The sequence below is a fragment of the Mirounga leonina genome, unplaced genomic scaffold (assembly GCF_011800145.1).
Source record: "Mirounga leonina isolate KUSES-001 unplaced genomic scaffold, KU_Mleo_1.0 Mir_174, whole genome shotgun sequence".
Taxonomy (NCBI): Eukaryota; Metazoa; Chordata; class Mammalia; order Carnivora; family Phocidae; genus Mirounga; species Mirounga leonina.
Window position 1 is genome coordinate 18565832 of NW_023270451.1, and position 17542 is coordinate 18583373.

At 39.8% G+C, this 17542-nt stretch overlaps 1 long non-coding RNA gene across 1 annotated transcript in view; it reads left to right on the top strand.

The window, feature by feature from the left end:
• Positions 1-16340, top strand: part of LOC118020734 — a 27260-nt gene extending 10920 nt beyond the window's left edge. The window contains exons 2-3 of the long non-coding RNA XR_004681994.1: positions 5260-5462; positions 14387-16340. This is a non-coding gene — a long non-coding RNA (uncharacterized LOC118020734). The remainder of the gene's footprint in view (positions 1-5259; positions 5463-14386) is intronic.
• The last annotated feature ends 1202 nt before the right edge of the window (positions 16341-17542 follow it).

A 17542-nucleotide genomic window follows, 5' to 3' on the forward strand; every position in this document is an offset into this window, starting at 1 on the left:
AACCTTAACCATCACCTCTATGCTGATGCCTTACAAATTTGTACATTAAGCCCTGACTGTTTCCCAAAACTTCAGACTTTTGTATCCGCCTGGATGATCCACAGCCACCTTCTACCCATAGTGAGAAGGAAAGGAAAGGGAGGAAAGGGAAGGAAAATGAGAAGAGGGGAGAGAATAGAGAGACTGAGTGTTTTTGTAGTTTACTTTCCACCTCTCCTCCTCCTTAAAAACTGTGAGAATACAAACTTCTAGAAATTTTTGGCATCCATCAACAGCAGAGGCTTGTCTTCCTTCCATCTGAATATCTGGGAAGACAATGCCATTCAGAGAGCCCAAAGACAGCATGGGGCAGCTGAGATAGCATAAACTGTCAGTGTTTCATTTTTAGGCAAAAAGTGAGGCAGAAGAAGATACATCTCCCCCAAGTTCTTCAAAGCCTACAAGAGGCAGAGAGAAGATACAAATTTCTATATCCCAAGGCTTGGGGACGCTAAGGATTAAAGCCAGTGGTCTGCCAGAAGTTACTGTAAGGGGATCACCTAGAACTGGGGGCTAGGTGGCAGAAGGACATCCTCCCCAAGAGGGCTGAAGGGAGGCAAATCAAGGGCATGATAGAGTGATGGGGTAGGGAAGGAGGATCAGGGATTGGGGAAGAGAAAGGACACTCACAGGTCCTTAACAGTGTTTGCCCAGAGAGGAGACTGAAAGTCACACTGTCCAGGCACTCAAAGAGCACTTGCAGTAAGGGTGGGACAAGACACCCTTCACCTGTGGTCCGTGGGAACCAGCATCCTGCCCCCCAGTGCCATTACATTCTGAAAACTGTCCCATCCCCCAGAGATCCTGAGAAGGGAGGGAATGGAAGAAATCTTGAGAAATGAGGGCAAGAGTTCACACTTTGTAATGATAAAACAGCCAACTCTGACTGGATGTTTACCAAAAGGCACTCAGTTTTATGCTGAAAGTGACTAAGCTCCCTATAATTGACAAGATTAAGTGTTTTCACTGTCACTGGAAATGGGATCTCACAGCAAGTGGAGCTCAGTCTAAAGTAATAAAGTAATATTTCTATATAACGGAGATGTGATTGAATTTTGTAGCACCTACACAGAACTTATCCCACATTCTCTCACCTGCAGATGAATTGTATATGTTTATTTTACTATCTTTTCTCTCTTTGCTATGCATAACACCAGATTTTTATAATGTTGGGTTAACATTTAACTGTCTAACCAGTTCTTTATTTCACTTAGTCAAGAACTGTGAACATTTTTTCAAGTCACCAAATATTTACCCTTAGTGTAATTTTTTTAAAGACTTAATTTTTTAGAATAATTTTAGGTTCACAGCAAAATTGAGAGGGGCTTTCCTATAACCTCCTTGCCCCCACACATGCACAGCCCTGTTATCAACATCCTCCTACCAGTGTGGTACATTTGTTACAATTGATGGATATACATTGACAGCTCATAATCACCTAAAATCAATAGTTTATCTTAGGGTTCACACGATGTTGTGCATTCTATGGGTCTGGACAAGTGTATAATGACATGTATCCATCATTAGAGTATTATACAGAATATCTTCACTGCCCTAAAAGTCCTCTGTGCTCCACCTATTCATCTCTCCCTGCAGCCCAACCCCTGGCAACCCCTGATCTTCTTACTATATCTATAGTTTTGCCTTTTCCAGAATGTCATATAGTTGAAATTACACAGTATGTAGCCTTTTCAGATTGGCTTCTTTAACATGGTAATATGCATTTAAGGTTCCTCCACCATCTTTTGATGGCTTGGTAGCTCACTATATTTTAGCACTGAGTAATATTTTATTGTCTGGATGTACCACAGTTTATTTATCCATTTACCTACTGAAGGACATCTTGACTGCTTCTAAGTTTGGGCAATTATGAATAAAGTTGCCATAAGCACCCATGTGCAGGTTTTTGTGTGGGCATATGTTTTCAATTCCTTTAGGTAAACACCAAAAAGTATGATTGCTGGATAGTATAGTCAGAAGAGGTTTAGTTTTGTAAGAAAATGCCAAACTGTTCTTCTAAAGGGGCTGCACCATTTTGCATTTCCCCCAGGAATGAATGAGAGTTCCTATTGCTCCACATCTTTGTCAGCATTTGGTGTTGTTAATTTTGGCCATTCTAATAGATATATAGTGATATTTCATTGTTGTTTTAATTTGCATTTTCCTGATGACATATGTGAAGCATCTTTTCATATTCTTACTTGTCATCTGTATATCTTCTTTGGTGAGGTATCTGTTAAATTCTTTGGCCCATTTTTTAAAAATTGGGTTGTTTGTTTTCCTAGTGTTTTAAGAGTTCTTTGTATATTTTGAATAGCAGTCCTTTATCAGATGTGTCCTTTGTAAATATTTTCGCCCAGTCTGTGGCTCATTCTCTTAACATCATTGTTCATAGATGACCATGTTCATGAGAACATCATTGTTCAGCAGAAGTTTTTAATGTTAGTGGAATCTAGCTTATCAATTATTTCTTTCATGGATTGTTCCTTTGGTGTTGTATCTAAAAAGTCATCACCACACCCAACATCATCTAGGTTTTCTCCTGTGTTATCTTCTAGGAGTTTTATAATTTTGCATTTAACATTTAGGTCTATGATCCATTTTGCATTAATTTTTGTGAAGAGTGTCAAGTGTGTCTAGATTCATTATTTTGCATTTGGATGTGTAGTTGTTTCAAGTACCATTTGTCAAAAAGACTATCTTTGCTCCATTGTGTTGTCTTTGCACCTTTGTCAAAGATTAGTTTAATCACCTTTACATGGGTTTATTTCCAAGTTCTCTATTCTGTTCCACTGATCTATTTGTCTGTTCTTTTGCCAATATCACACTGTGTTAATTGCTACAGCTTTATAGTAAGACTTGAAGTTGGGTAATGTTAGTCCTCCAACTTTGTCTTCTCCTTCAATATTGTGTTGGCTATTCCGGGTCTTTTCCCCCTGCATATAAACTTTGGAATCAGTTTGTTGATATCCACAAAATAACTTGTTGGGATTTTGATTGGAATTGCATCTAATCTATAGATCAAATTGGGAAGACCTGACATCTTGGCAATATTGAGTCTTCCTATCCATGAACACAGAATATCTCTTCATTTATTTAGTTCTCTGATTTCATTCATCAAGAGTTTTGTAGTTTTCCTCATACAAATCTTTTACATATTTTGTTAGATTTATATCTAAGTATTTCATTTTTGGGAAACTACCATAAATGGCACTGTGTTTTTAATTTTAAATTCCATTGTTCATTGATGGCTCTCAGTATAATTTTTTCAAATTTTATTTTGTTATGTTATGTTTTTTTTTTTTTTTAAGATTTTATTTATTTGACAGTGAGAGATACAGCGAGAGAGGGAACACAAGCAGGGGGAGTGGGAGAGGGAGAAGCAGGCTTCCCACTGAGCAGGGAGCCCGATGCGGGGCTCGATCCCAGGACCCCGGGATCATGACCTGAGCCGAAGGCAGACGCTTAACGACTGAGCCACCCAGGTGCCCCTTGTTATGTTATGTTAATCACCATACAATTTTTAACAGCAGCATTGTAATTGATCATATGGCTGTTTGGTAACTTAATTAACTAACCTCTTTCTTTTAAACAATATTTAGATTGTTTCTTGTTTTCTGCCTTTTTAAATACCAATAAGATAATGAACAATTCTATACATATATCTTTAAATGTTCCTAAGAAAATTTCTTTAGAATAAATTCCTTAAATTGGAATTTCTGGATCAAAAATTATGCTACTTTAAAGGTTTTTGATACATCTGGCCAAATTGACCTTGAGGAATGTTAACACTTTAAATTTCAACTGACAGTGTGTAAGAGTGCCTCTTTCTTTACATCCTCAGCAGTGCTGGGTATTACAGTGTTTAAATTCTCTTTTGAAAAAATATTTTTGATTGAAAAAATTATGTTATTTTAGTTTGTAATTATATCATCACTAGGGAAATGATACAGTAAACCCCTTTATTGAGGATACCAATAATTTGCCATATGCTGTCAATATTTTCCCTACTTTGATATTTTTTTTTTTTAAAGATTTTATTTATTTATTTGACAGAGAGAGACACAGCGAGAGAGGGAACACAAGCAGGGGGAGTGGGAGAGGGAGAATCAGGCTCCCCATATAGCAGGGAGCCTGATGTGGGGCTCGATCCCAGGACCCTGGGATCATGACCTGAGCCGAAGGCAGACGCTTAATGACTGAGCCACCCAGGCGCCCCTCAAATAACTTTCTTCTTACCCAATTTCTTTTTTGCCTGTCATTCAACAGCAGACAGACTGGATTATCTGTCAGGAGAAACAGTCCTGAATTAATCGCATTCACAGTTGGTGTTTTCTTTTAAGATTTATTTATTTATTTGAGAGAGAGAGTGTGTAAGTGTGAGCAGGGGGAGGGGCAGAGGGAGAGGGAGAGAGAGAGCATCCTTGAGCAGACTCCCTGCTGAGCAGGGAGCCTGATGCAGGACTTGATCCCAGGACCCTGAGATCATGACGTGAGCCAAAATCAAGAATCCGCTGCTTAACTGACGAGCCCCTCCATGCCCCCCTTTCATGTTTGAAGTGCTCTTACCAGTATCTGTAAGAGAAAAATCAATTTGATTAATCAACTGGAATTCTTTTTTTTTTTTTTTTTGGTGCCAATTTTAAACAGTTTTATCTAAGACACTGCATTTTCCACTTAACAATACAGTGCTTATAAAGTGCAATGTTATTTCCTTTCCCTGTGCATATATTCCATACCTGAGTATCAAGAATGCCCAGTGTATTTACTATAGCAGCTTGACTTTAAAACTACCATGAAATTTGCACAAACCTGGGTCCTTCGAATATTTTGTGTAGAACAAATGCTAGACCTGTTTTCAGGTTGGCTTAATCAACCTCTTCAATGGTGGGCCCAGTGGAGGCACCACCAGATAGAGGAGTTCCACCACCAGGGAAGCCCCCAGGCATTCCTCCTGCACTGTGGTACAGCTTGGTAATGATGGGGTTGCAGACTTTCTCCAGCTCTTTCTGCTGACTTTCAACTTCTTCCTTCTCTGCAGTCTGGTTCTTATCAAGCCAGCTGATGATTTCATTATACTTGTCAAGAATCTTCTGTTTATCCTCATCATTGATTTTGCCCTGAAGATTTCATCTTCAGCAGTTGCTTTCATGTTGAATGCGTAAGATTCAAGCAAGTTTGAACTAACAGGCGTACCTTTTGCCTCCCTCTCTCCCTTAGGGATTCCCATGGCATTCCTTAGATTGAAGTCGCTTTTGATGATGCTAATCCATCTTCAATGTCTCTGCTGTAGATAAGAGTACAGGAAAAGAGAACAAGATTACATCACTACAGACAAGAGCCACTTGAGCAAGGAAGACATTGAGCGCATGCTCCAGGAAGCTGAGAAGTACAAAGCTGAAGATGAGAAGCAGTGGAACAAGGTGCCTTCCAAGAATTCACTTGAATCTTATGGAGTTCTTTATTGTTTGTTATAAATAAATGATGCCTAGACAATGATAGGTACTGAATTTTGTTTGCTGAATGAAGTCACAAGTGCTATAACTTAAAACATTTGACAAGATTCCACCTCCAAGGCTGTTAAAAGTCAAAACAATGGCTAAAACAACCCAGTTACCAGGGAGATGTAATTTTTGCAGAGAGAGAGTTGAATAACAAGAACCACAGCCATGTGGTAAATGCTCTTCTTCTGGCAAAATCAATCATGTGGTGACTGTCCAGCATGAGTGCATAATACCAACATTATTTACCATGCCTATCAAAAAAAGAGTGCAAGGTGAAAGTAAAAATGTGAAGATGGCGTTAAACTCTTTATTGTTCTACACTACAGCATGACGTTGCACAACAAAATGCACATAGATTCCATAAACTCTGTGAGAAAGTAGGACATTTGCAATGTGCACAAGCACAGAACAGTGAATCCCTAAGGGAGAGAGGGAGAAATAACCTCAAGTAATATACTCAAGACCTAGAAAAGGGTTAAAGGAGTCATTATAAATTCAAGATATTGGTAAATGCTAGCCATAATTCATGAAGAAGGTTGAAAGGAACAGACTGGTCCTTTCTTTGAGGTTTTCTTTTTTTTTTTTAAAGATTTTATTTATTTATTTGAGACAGAGAGAATGAGAGAGACAGAGAGCACATGAAAGGGGGGAGGGTCAGAGGGAGAAGCAGGCTCCCTGCCGAGCAGGGAGCCCGACGCGGGACTCGATCCCGGGACTCCAGGATCATGACCTGAGCCGAAGGCAGTCGCTTAACCAACTGAGCCACCCAGGCGCCCCTCTTTGAGGTTTTCTTATATCACATTAGCAAAGACTACCTTCTACCATCTGTTTTCAACATTTGTTTCAACATTTTGCAACAACTTGATAGTATTTTTTTCTTAAACAGCTTTATTGAGATACAATTCTTACAAACCACATAATGCATACATTTATAGTGTACAGTTCAATGGGTCTTAGTATATTCAGATTGTGCGATCACTAGCACCATTTAATTCCAGAACATTTTCATCACCCCTCAAAAAAGCTACTTGTTAGCAGTTGCTCCCCATTCTCCCCTCCCCACAAGACAACCAATAATTTACTTTCTACCTCTATAAATTTGTCTATTCTGGACATTTCACAAAAAAGGACTCGTACTGTATATGATCTTTTGTGATTGGCTTCTTTCACTTAGCATAACATTTTCAAGATTCGTCCTGTTGTAGCGTGTATCAGTATTTTATTTCCTTTTATTGGTGAGCAATATTCCGTTGTATGGACATACCACATTTTGTTTATCCTTCTATAAGTTGGTAAGTAGACACTTGGGTTGTTTTCACTTTTATAAATGCTGCTGCCATGAACATTTGTGTACAAGTTTTTGTGTGGAGATATGTTTGCCTTTCTCTTGGGCATATACCTAGGAGTAGAATGACTGGGTCATATAGCAACTCTATGTCAACTTTTTTTTTTTTTTAAAGATTTATTTATTTATTTGAGAGAGCGAGAATGAGAGAGAGTACATGAGAGGGGGGAGGGTCAGAGGGAGAAGCAGACTCCCCGCCGAGCAGGAAGCCCGATGTGGGACTCGATCCAGGGACTCCAGAATCATGACCTGAGCTGAAGGCAGTCGCTTAACTAACTGAGCCACCCAGGCGCCCTCAACTTTTTTTTTTAAGATTTATTTATTTATTTGAGAGAGAGAGAGAGAGAGAAAGGACCAAGGGAGAGGGAGAGAATCCCAAGCAGACTCCAATCTGAGTGCGGAGCCCAACATGGGGCTCGATCTCATGACCCTGAGATCATGACCTGAGCCAAAACCAAGAGTCAGATGCTTAACCGACTGAGCCACCCAGGCACACCCCCGTTTTTGTTTTTGTTTTTTAATTGTAGTACAGTTGACATACAATGTTGTATTAGTTTCAGGTGTACACCATAGGGATTTGATAATTCTATACATTACACAATGCTCACCATGTTAAGTGTAGTTACCCTGTATTATTGTTATTACAATATCATTGACTATATTCCTGATACTATACTTTTCATCTCCATGACTTCTTTATTTTACGACTCGATGTTCATACTTCTTAATACCCTTCACCTATTTTGCCCATCTCTCCACTCACCCCACTCTGGCAATACGAGTTGGTTCTCTGTATTTATGGGTCTGTTTCTATGTTTGTTTGTTTTGTTTTTTAGATTCCACATATAAGTGAAATCATATATCTGACATTTCTTTGTCTGACTTCTTTTACTTAGCATGATACCCTCTAGGTCTATCCATGCTGTTGCAAATGGCAAGATCTCATTCTTTTTTCTGGCTGAGTAATATTCCATTGTATATATGTATATCATATCTTATTATTCCACTCATCTATCATTGGGCACTTAGGTTGCTTTTGTACCTTGGCTATTGCAAATAATGCTGCAATAAACATGGGGTGCATATATCTTTTCAAATTAGTGTTTTCTTTTTCTTTGGATAAATACCCAGCAGTAGAATTAGCAGGTCATATGGTATTTCTATTTTTAATTTTTTGAGGAATCTCCATACTGTTTCCATAGTACTGAACCAATTTACATTCCCACCAACAGTTCAAAGGGATTCCCTCTTCTTCACATCTTCCCCAACACTTGTCATTTTTTGTCTTTTTGATACTAGCCATTCTGACTGGTATGAAGTGATATCATTGTGGCTCTGATTTGCATAAAAGATGCTGAGCATCTTTTTATGTCTGTTGACTATCAGTATGTCTTCTTTGGAGAAATGCCTATTAACGGGGCCCTGGGTGGCTCAGTCGGTTGTCTGACTTTGGCTCGGGTCATGATCTCAGGATCCTGGGATGGAGCCCTGCATCAGGCTCCCTGCTCAGTGGGGAGTCTGCTTGTCCCTCTGCCCCCCCCCACTCGTTCTCTCTCCCTGTCTCAAATACATAAATAAAATATTTTTTAAAAAAGAAATGCCTATTAAGGTCCTCTGAGCATTTTTTTTAAAGATTATTTATTTATTTATTTATTTGAGAGAGAGAGTGTGAGCATGAGTGGAGCGGAGGGGCAGAGGAAGAGGGAGAAGCAGGCTCCTCACTGAACAGGGAGCCCAACATGGGGCTCGATCCCAGTACCCTGAGATCATCACCTGAGCTGAAGGCAGATGCTTAACTGACTGAGCCACCCTGGTGCCCCTGAGCATTTTTTAATTAGGTGGTTTTTTTTGTTTGTTTGTTTGTTTTTTGGTGTTGAGCTGTAGGAGTTGTTTATATATCTTGGATATTAACCCCTTATAGCTATGTCATTTGCAAATATCTTCCCCCATTTAGTAGGCTGCCTTTTTGTTTTCCTGAGGGTTTCCTTTGCTGCGCAAAAGCTTTTTAGTTTGATGCTGTCCCTATAGTTTATTTTTGCTTTTGTTTCTTTTGCCTGAGGAGACAAATCTGGAAAAAATGTTGCTAAGGCTGATGTCCAGGAGATTACTGCCTATATTTTCTTTTAGGTGTTTTATGGTTTTGGGTCTTAAATTTAAGCCTTTAATCCATTTTGAATTTATTTTTATGTATGGTGTAAGAAAGTGGTCCAGTTTCATTCTTTTGTGTGCAGCTGTCCATTTTCAGTTTTTTTTAAACAATTTTTTTTTTTTAATCCTCACAAGAACCTTGGGAGTGAAGCTAGGCAACACTTGCCCCATTATTCTTTAGTGGATAAAGACATGAAATCAGGGAGATTATGTGATGTGTTTGCTCAGAGGTGTATAGGAATCCAGAAAGTCTGACTCTATTTTATTTCAACTTCACCTCTAGAATCAAACAAGGCTGATAAGCAAGCCTCCCTAACATTTTCTAAACTATTTCACTCAAACTTGATTCTAACCTAAAGTTACCTTTATGAGGAAAAAACCCCACTGAGCTCTTTGCTCAGTGGGATCTGGTATTCCATCCAATCTCCATATGTCAGTATATAAATTGACTAAAGTTAAAAAAAGAAAACAAAATATTTCCTCAGTGTTTGGGAATGGTGAACCAGAAAAGATTACCTACAACGTATGAAGAGGTAAAGTATACCTCTGCTTTTTGGTAAGAAAAGTTCAGAAATGATTGTGCTTTTTTTTTTTCTTTTTTAAAGAAAGGACTATGTTTAGTTAATGAAAATTTCACAAAACTTATCTTTGGCTAGATATTAAACATAAAAATATCCATTCATTCAAAACGATAATTTTTATAGAATTATACAGAGTAAAAGCACATGGATCAGATTCTTCATCTGTTGCAAAAATTTTACAGCTTTAAACATTGCCCAAATGTGTGTAAGTGCTATATTTGGAACCATTTCATAATAATAATTTCTCACTTTTATCCAGCACTAATTGTGTAGGGTGTAGGAAAAAAACCTATATTCCTCCTCCTGTGTATCTCTTTTACTCTCACACTATTGTTACCTCACTCACAGCACTTCTGACACCAGATGTGTGGGGTTTTTCCCCCACCAGGCAGATCTGGGACACCAGCTGGGTGTCCTACAAGTTAACTCAATTCTGACACTATCTACCTCCAGGTAGCATCAAATTCCATAGATTCCCGTGACCTCCTCCCCCTTGGATTCATTTATTTGCTAGAACAGCTCACAGAACTCAGGAAGACACTTGCTTATGTTTACCAGTTTGTTAAAGGCTATGATAAATGATACAGAGGAGCATCTAGGTGGAAGAGACATGGAGGGAAAGGTATGTGGGAAAGGACATGGGGCTTCCATGTCTTCTCCCAGCACCTCTGTGTGTTCACCAGCCTGAAGTCTTTTACAGATTTTTGTGGAGGCTACGTCACGTTGGCATGATCCATCATTAACATCATCTTTAGACCTCTCCCTTCTCTAGAGACCGGAAGGTGGGCTGAGAATTCCAAGCTTCTAATTGTGGCTTGGTCTGCCGGTGACCAGCCCCCCTCCAGGCACCCGCTAAGAGTCACCTCATTAGAACAAAAGACACTGCCATCACCCAGGACATTTTAAGGGATGTGGGAGCTCTATGTCAGGAACTGTGGTCAAAGACCAAATATTAGAACCAAAGATGCTCCTAATGCCCTTGTCACTTAGGAAATTGCAAGGGTTCTAGGAGTTCTGTGCCAGGAACTGCAGGCAGAGACCAATATATATATTTTCTATTATCTCACATGTACTAAGAACTATTATAAGTGGTGTTTATAAGTATTAAATTATCTAATTCTCACATAATGCTATGAGGTGAGCTCCATATAACATAACAGAATTTGATGTGACATGACATAATGTAATTAAACATAATATACCTTCATCTTACAGATGAGAAGACTGAGGCAGAGAGAATGAGTTTCTTGACCAAAGTCTCGTAGCTTTTATGAACTAAGGTCAAGATTTGAACTTAGGCACTTACGTACTACCTTCTTTAGATCAAATGCTTTCATGTTAGGCACATGTTCTCAATTCAGATATCAGCCGCTTCCCCCATACTTGTCGAAAGCAAATAGTGAGTTCACCAACACCGGGGCCTTAGCAAAGTTTGAAATCTTTCTTTAACATCTTTCCATTTCCCTTTTTTTTTTTTAAGAATTTATTTATTTATTTATTTGAGAGAGAGTGAGAGAGAGAGAGCATGAGAGGGGAGAGGGTCAGAGGGAGAAGCAGACTCCCCGCTGAGCAGGGAGCCTGATGCGGGACTCGATCCCGGGACTCCAGGATCATGACCCAAGCCGAAGGCAGTTGCTTAACAAACTGAGCCACCCAGGTGCCCCAGCATCTTTCCATTTTCCTAAATATATCTGTAATTCCTTTCTTTTGTCTTCGTCCACACTTTTCTGTCCTCCCATGGGCTCCTGCTCAGACCCCCAGACCCAATCCAGGACAGCCCTTTTATCTAGCTGAACTGTTCCTTCTTTTTTCTGAATCTAAGTGGGTCCCTGTGTTGCCTCAGCTATTATGAGGAAAGCCCAGGAATATTTTATGCCTACAGAGGAACCTATTGATTAGGCCACAAAGTCTGGTCAGGATTTGAAGGTGACAAAGAACAATGAGTCCTAAGGTTGTTTTCCCTTTGGCTTATTCCAATTTAGCCAACAAACAATGCAAGGGATAGATAAGAAATGAAGGATGCAAAGGAGTGGCCTTGACTATCCACTACCTCCTCAGTTTCCTACATGGTGTATCTGAAATTTAATGGAATTTCCTGACTATAGTGAAAAAGCACTAGGTCAGAAGAGCCCAAACTCCGGGCTAACTTCCTTTGACATGTGTGGTAGGGAAAGGAGTCCCATCATGGCTCAAGGGCCCACAATTCTTGCCCACTAAGAAATGCTTGCTGTGCCATAGTCACTTAATTCTATGTTCCAGGTTTTGGGGCCTACAGAAAAATTTATCATAAAGCTAATGAAGTTTAATCTTCAAGGCTCTTCATTTCCCCAGGCCCCTGGGAGTGGCGGGAGTTGCTTGACGTTGTAGATTGTTCTAGGTGGGAAAGGGAAGCCAGGCTGTAAAGGAAACATGTCTGTGTAGGCATTTCTGGTATATGTCCTAGAGACCTCAGACAAAAGGACTTGAACCTTTCAAGCTCCGGTGTTTTACTGTGATTTCTTTTCTCATTCTAAATAAATAGCCAGTTTGTACTCAATTTATAATTGTAAATTTGTTTAATTAATTAATTAATGTGTGTAGAGGGCTCATAAAATTGCATCAGCAGAAGGCCACACCTGGAGCCTGCCTGGTCCTTCTTATCTTAGCTGAATTAAAAAAGAACGGAATTTGTTGGAAAGAGATGGGGGAGCTGGCAGGCCTGTGTTGGATATTCTGCTTGCCACCCCAGACCCCCTCTCCACGCTTCTCTCCCCTAGTCTGTAGCTGAGAAGACTCTCCTCTTCGGATGCATCCCTGGGTCCCTTGCGATTTAGTCAGGGTCCACCCGTGGGGACCCCCACAGGAGGTGGGATGACAGGAGGAAAGGGCTGATGCCCGTGGCTCCTTCTTTGGTCCCAGCTTGGCAGCAGGGTATGGGACCTGTGTAGTCAGTAGGCCCCCACGCTTGGCAGGGCCACGCACTTGACTTAATGCTTTGCTGACACAACTTGGAAATTCTTAATTTTATCTTTGAATGTGTGTTTTGTTAATGAAGTCTGATACACAAACAGAGGAGATACACACTGTATGTGTCGGCCAGTTCCGGCTGCCCCATTTGCATGTAGCATCTCCAGTGCCCCATGATAATAGGATTCCTGTGAATCTGTGGGAGTTCAGTGAGACTCAAAGCAAGATCAAGGTAAAGCATATCACATCTACGACTGATTAAACTCTAAAATGCCTCTTTCCACAATGGATTGTGGATCACCACATCAAAAACCAATGATGTATTGTATGGTGACTAACAACATAATAAAATTAAAAATAAATAAATAAATAAATAAAATGCCTCTTTCCATTTGAACCAAATTTGCTTCAAATTCAGAAGAAAGGCAATGACATTCTAAGAAACACGAACAACCAAAGAACTCTTTCATATTCTTTCCTACTCATGTTACTTCCCTGTATTAGCCAACCACTTACAGTAAAAGTGATACCACAGAGAGAAGGGGAAAGATAGGGCAATCCACAGCCGCTTTTCCTTTTAGTTCCTCTTTACACATCAGTAAGCCAAAGGCAAAGAGCATTGGTACAATGTGTGTATATAAAGAAGTGTAATAAACAATTGAGTTAGTTTTGTGCAGTGTTTATACTGTTCTAGTAAGAAAAAAAATATGTATGCAGGAACTATAAAATACACATCGTATCATTTTGGTGATTTTGCATATGTGTTAAATGCTCCCATATTGCATCTAAAACTAACATTGCACATTGTAGGGGCATCTGGCTGGCTCAGTTGGAAGAGCATGTGACGCTTGATCTCTGGGTCATGAGTTCGAGCCCCATGTTGGGTGTAGAGATTACTTAAATACATAAAGAAATAAATAAACTTAAAAGACAAAACCAGGGCGCCTGGGTGGCTCAGTTGGTTAAGCGACTGCTTTCGGCTCAGGTCATGATCCTGGAGTCCCCGGATCGAGTCCCGCATCGGGCTCCCTGCTCAGCAGGGAGTCTGCTTCTCCTTCTGACTCTCCCCCCCTCATGTGCTCTCTCTCTCTCATTCTCTCTGTCTCAAAAAAAGACAAAACCAAACTAACATTGTACATTGTAAATGACAAGATTCATGATAATGATTTAAACTTCTCATTTTTTTCTTCATTTAGAATGGTGTTAAATTGAAACATTTAAAAACATGACCAGTCAAGAGAGAGGGAAGGGATACTGTGGAAGAAAAGCTAAAGCTTTATAATGTAGGACTTTTTTTTTTTTTAAGATCTTTATTTATTTATTTGCCAGAGAGAGAGAATGTGAGAGCACAAGCAGGGGGAGCAGCAGGCAGAGGGAGAAGCAGGCTCCCCACCGAGCAGGGAGCCCGAGGTGGGACTCGATCCCAGCACCCCAGGATCACGACCCAAGCTGAAGGCAGATGCCCAACCGACTAAGCCACCCAGGCGCCCCTATAATGTAGGACTTTAGCAACATTTTTTTTCTTGCTTTTTTCAGTTCGCACTGAGCTTCACACAGTATGTCTTGGGCCATGGTGGCCAGTGGCCGCATTACTCCACCGAAGGCCACAATTCCTGACAGGTGACCCTTTTCCTACTCCTCCAGGGCTCCCTGGGTGCCAGGAGTTGGTCCTTTTCCCTTGTGCCTTCAAGCCTGCTGCTGGTAGCATTTCCCATTGTTGCCACTCCCTAGTTTCCCTTGAACTCCTGCCCACAACTTTGCAAATAACTTTCATCAGTCTCTCTTTTACACTCTTCTCTTTGTTTTTATATATTTCCCTCTAGACAATGTCAAACACAGACAAATAGAGACGAGGATAATGGACACCCACGTACCTACTATCCTGCTTCAACAGTACTTCTTTCACTCCTTCGGAGGGTGCCATTTGTTTCCTGCGGGGATCCTGGCTGATGGAGGGCCTTCCTGTGCATTTTGACTATTCACTACAGCCTCAACAGGGAGCAACAAATTGGCAGCTTATTTCTGAAAACAACCGAATGGACATTATCGCACAGATTAAAATGGAGGAAGTGGTTTTAGACAACTTCTCTGCCTGTTCCGTGAAACTTGGTTCCTTAACTCCTTTCCAGGCACCCTAGCTCATCTTAAACTGGGCTTTGTTTTGTACACAGTACTACAGAGAAGGGACACATTTGGTGCTGTCTAAAATAAGTGAATCACATTGATCAACAACATTTATTCCCACAAATTAATAAATGCTTTATCTTTTCACTCATAAGACAAAAGGAAACACTTGGGAAGAATTTTTGTGTGTGTGAGGGAGTCCTTTTAATGAGAGGATTGATTGTGTGGTCATAGATAAGCAACCTATCTGTTTTCTACAGTTTCATGAAAATAATTTTGTCATTAATGAGGTTTGCTAGTAAGGCAGAAAGGTCATATCTATAAGGATAGAGTCATTTGTAATATGAGACCCTGGTCTCCCTTCTCATCAAGAGAACGAATCATTTCAGATTTAGTCTCTTTGCCAGTAGATACAATAAAAGGAATATACAATTTTATGAATTAGTATTTGGAAATAGACTGTTTTTCATCATGACCCATCAGGGGTCCATAGAATTGTCTAAATCAATAGGAAGCTAGAGAAGGAAGAAGTAGGGAAAGAACTAATTTTATCGAATGCCTTCTTTATATCATAAGTGCTCTCAGCTTTATTATCAGTGTAATCCTCGTAGTAATCCTAGGAGGTAGATGTTAATATTCCTGTGATAGACAGGAGGGAAGTGAAGCTCAAGGAGGATAAAATGCTCCAAAGCCCACAGCTATAACAGCCACTATTTACGTATTGCCGTGTTTGATTCTATGGGCAGCACTTTACAGCCTGTGAAATTTAGCCTATACCCATAATTCAGATAAGGTGGCTGAAGCATCTTGCTCCACAGTCACATAGATGAGGACTGGCAGGTTAGAATTCTGAGTCAATCCTGGCTGATTTCAATCCTTACTATTCTTACTACCGTCTGTTGGCTCCCAAGGGAGATGGGTACGCTGTTATAATTTCTTTTTCCATCTCCAGCTTCTCTTCTCCTTCACCAGTGTCCATTCAATCATTCTTTGTTAGATCTTTCACTTTGATAAAGGACACGAAAGCAAATGTGTGCAGACAGGTCCTTTGTCATCATATTTCATTGCACAATCAGTCTCAACAGTGGGCCTGTTCTTCCCTTGCTCATTTTGTTGTCTAACATAATTTTCTCCTTTCATTGTCTCCAGTCATTTGCACTCAAGTACTCCTAAAATATTTTAAGAAGCAATAAATTCCTCACCACATTTCTAAGTTGATGCCTAAGATTCTTTATCATGCTAAAAGAGTTGTAAATATACGTATAAATTCCAATAATGACATTTAAAAATAAGCTGTCAAATCACTATTTAAAAACTCTCTAGTAGAATCTAAATAATATAGCAGTTTGATGCCCCATCATACATTGTAAGTATACATAAATAAGGTCTTCTTTACCTGTAGGAAATTTTCTTGTTTGTTTTTCTTCTTGAAATTATATTTCCATTCCACTTCCTAATATATCTTTATACTTCAAAAATTTCATGAATCACATACTTCTATGCAATGAAAATATGTCAATAAAGGGAAATAATTTTAAAGTTTTGTGACCATAAGGCTCTAAGTATTAGAAAATTCTACACAATTTCTCAAAATAGCATAAATGCATTACAAGTATTGATGAATAATTACTAGATATAAAATGTAAAATTGTATTGGGATTGTGGTTCTTAATGAGATGGGTAAAGTCTTTCTCCCCAGATATCCAGGGATAAATATAACAGGCTTCAGCATTAATGATGAATGTAGGATATGTAGGTAACAAGTCCTAAGAAACTCTTCACCTAAATAAGTAAATAGGAACGATAGAGGTTTGTGATAGCAATAGGACTCAATTCTTTGAATTCTTCTCAGTTCTATGCCAAAATTTTCATGGTAATCTATCATCAAGATTAGTTTTAGTAATTTCTCATCTGACAAGTCAATTAGGCATCCTTCCCTTTGTGGAAAACGGAGAATTGGAGTCCATCTGACTTGCAAAAGGATTAATTACCCTATCATTAGAGTCATTCATTCCCCCTTTCTTGAGCACCCTAAAGGTTCTTCTGACCCAGGCAATGACTTAGTAGGTTTGGGAGGAGTGTGAGGTATGCCTTTCTATCATCAAGTGATACAAGAAAGGTGACTGCAGAGGAGAGAGGAAAGGAGAGACAGCCTAATAGGAGCTTTCTTGTGTCATTCCATTTTAGGAAAGCTTATCTGAAACAATCCATGGCCACTTATTCCCTTCCTCACCCCCACCCCCAGCTCCAGAAGACCACATACCTTCCCTCCCCCAGTGGATCCTGTTCTCTTGCATTTGTTTTTCAAGCCTTTGCTCATTTGGCCCTTAGCACTTGGCACTGGTGATAAACGCTGTGACTGGCTTTTTTTTTTTTTTTTAATTTATTGAGAGACAGAGAGAGCATGAACAGAGGGAGGAGCAGAGGAAGAAGGAGAAGCAGACTTCCCACTGAGCAGGGAGCCTGATGTGGGCCTCCATCCCAGGGTCCTGGGATCATGACCTGAGCTGAAAAAGAAGATACTTAACTGACTGACCCACCCAGGCTCCCTGTGGCTAGTCTTTTATGTGTCCTGTGAAATGGGTCTTTTTCCTTCCCATCTTTAGTACACGTTGTCTTAAAATTTTAAGCTCTTCCAAAGAGCTCCCCTTAGGGCCTTGTAAATAGGGCAACTATATGAGCACAGATATTTATCCTGGCCAATCCATTTGGAAAGAAAGAAAGAAAGAAAGAAAGAGAGAGAGAGAGAGAGAGAGAAGGAAGGAAGGAAGGAAGGAAGGAAGGAAGGAAGGAAGGAAGGAAGGAAGGAAGAAAGAAAGAAAGAAAGAAAGAAAGAAAGAAAGAAAGAAAGAAAG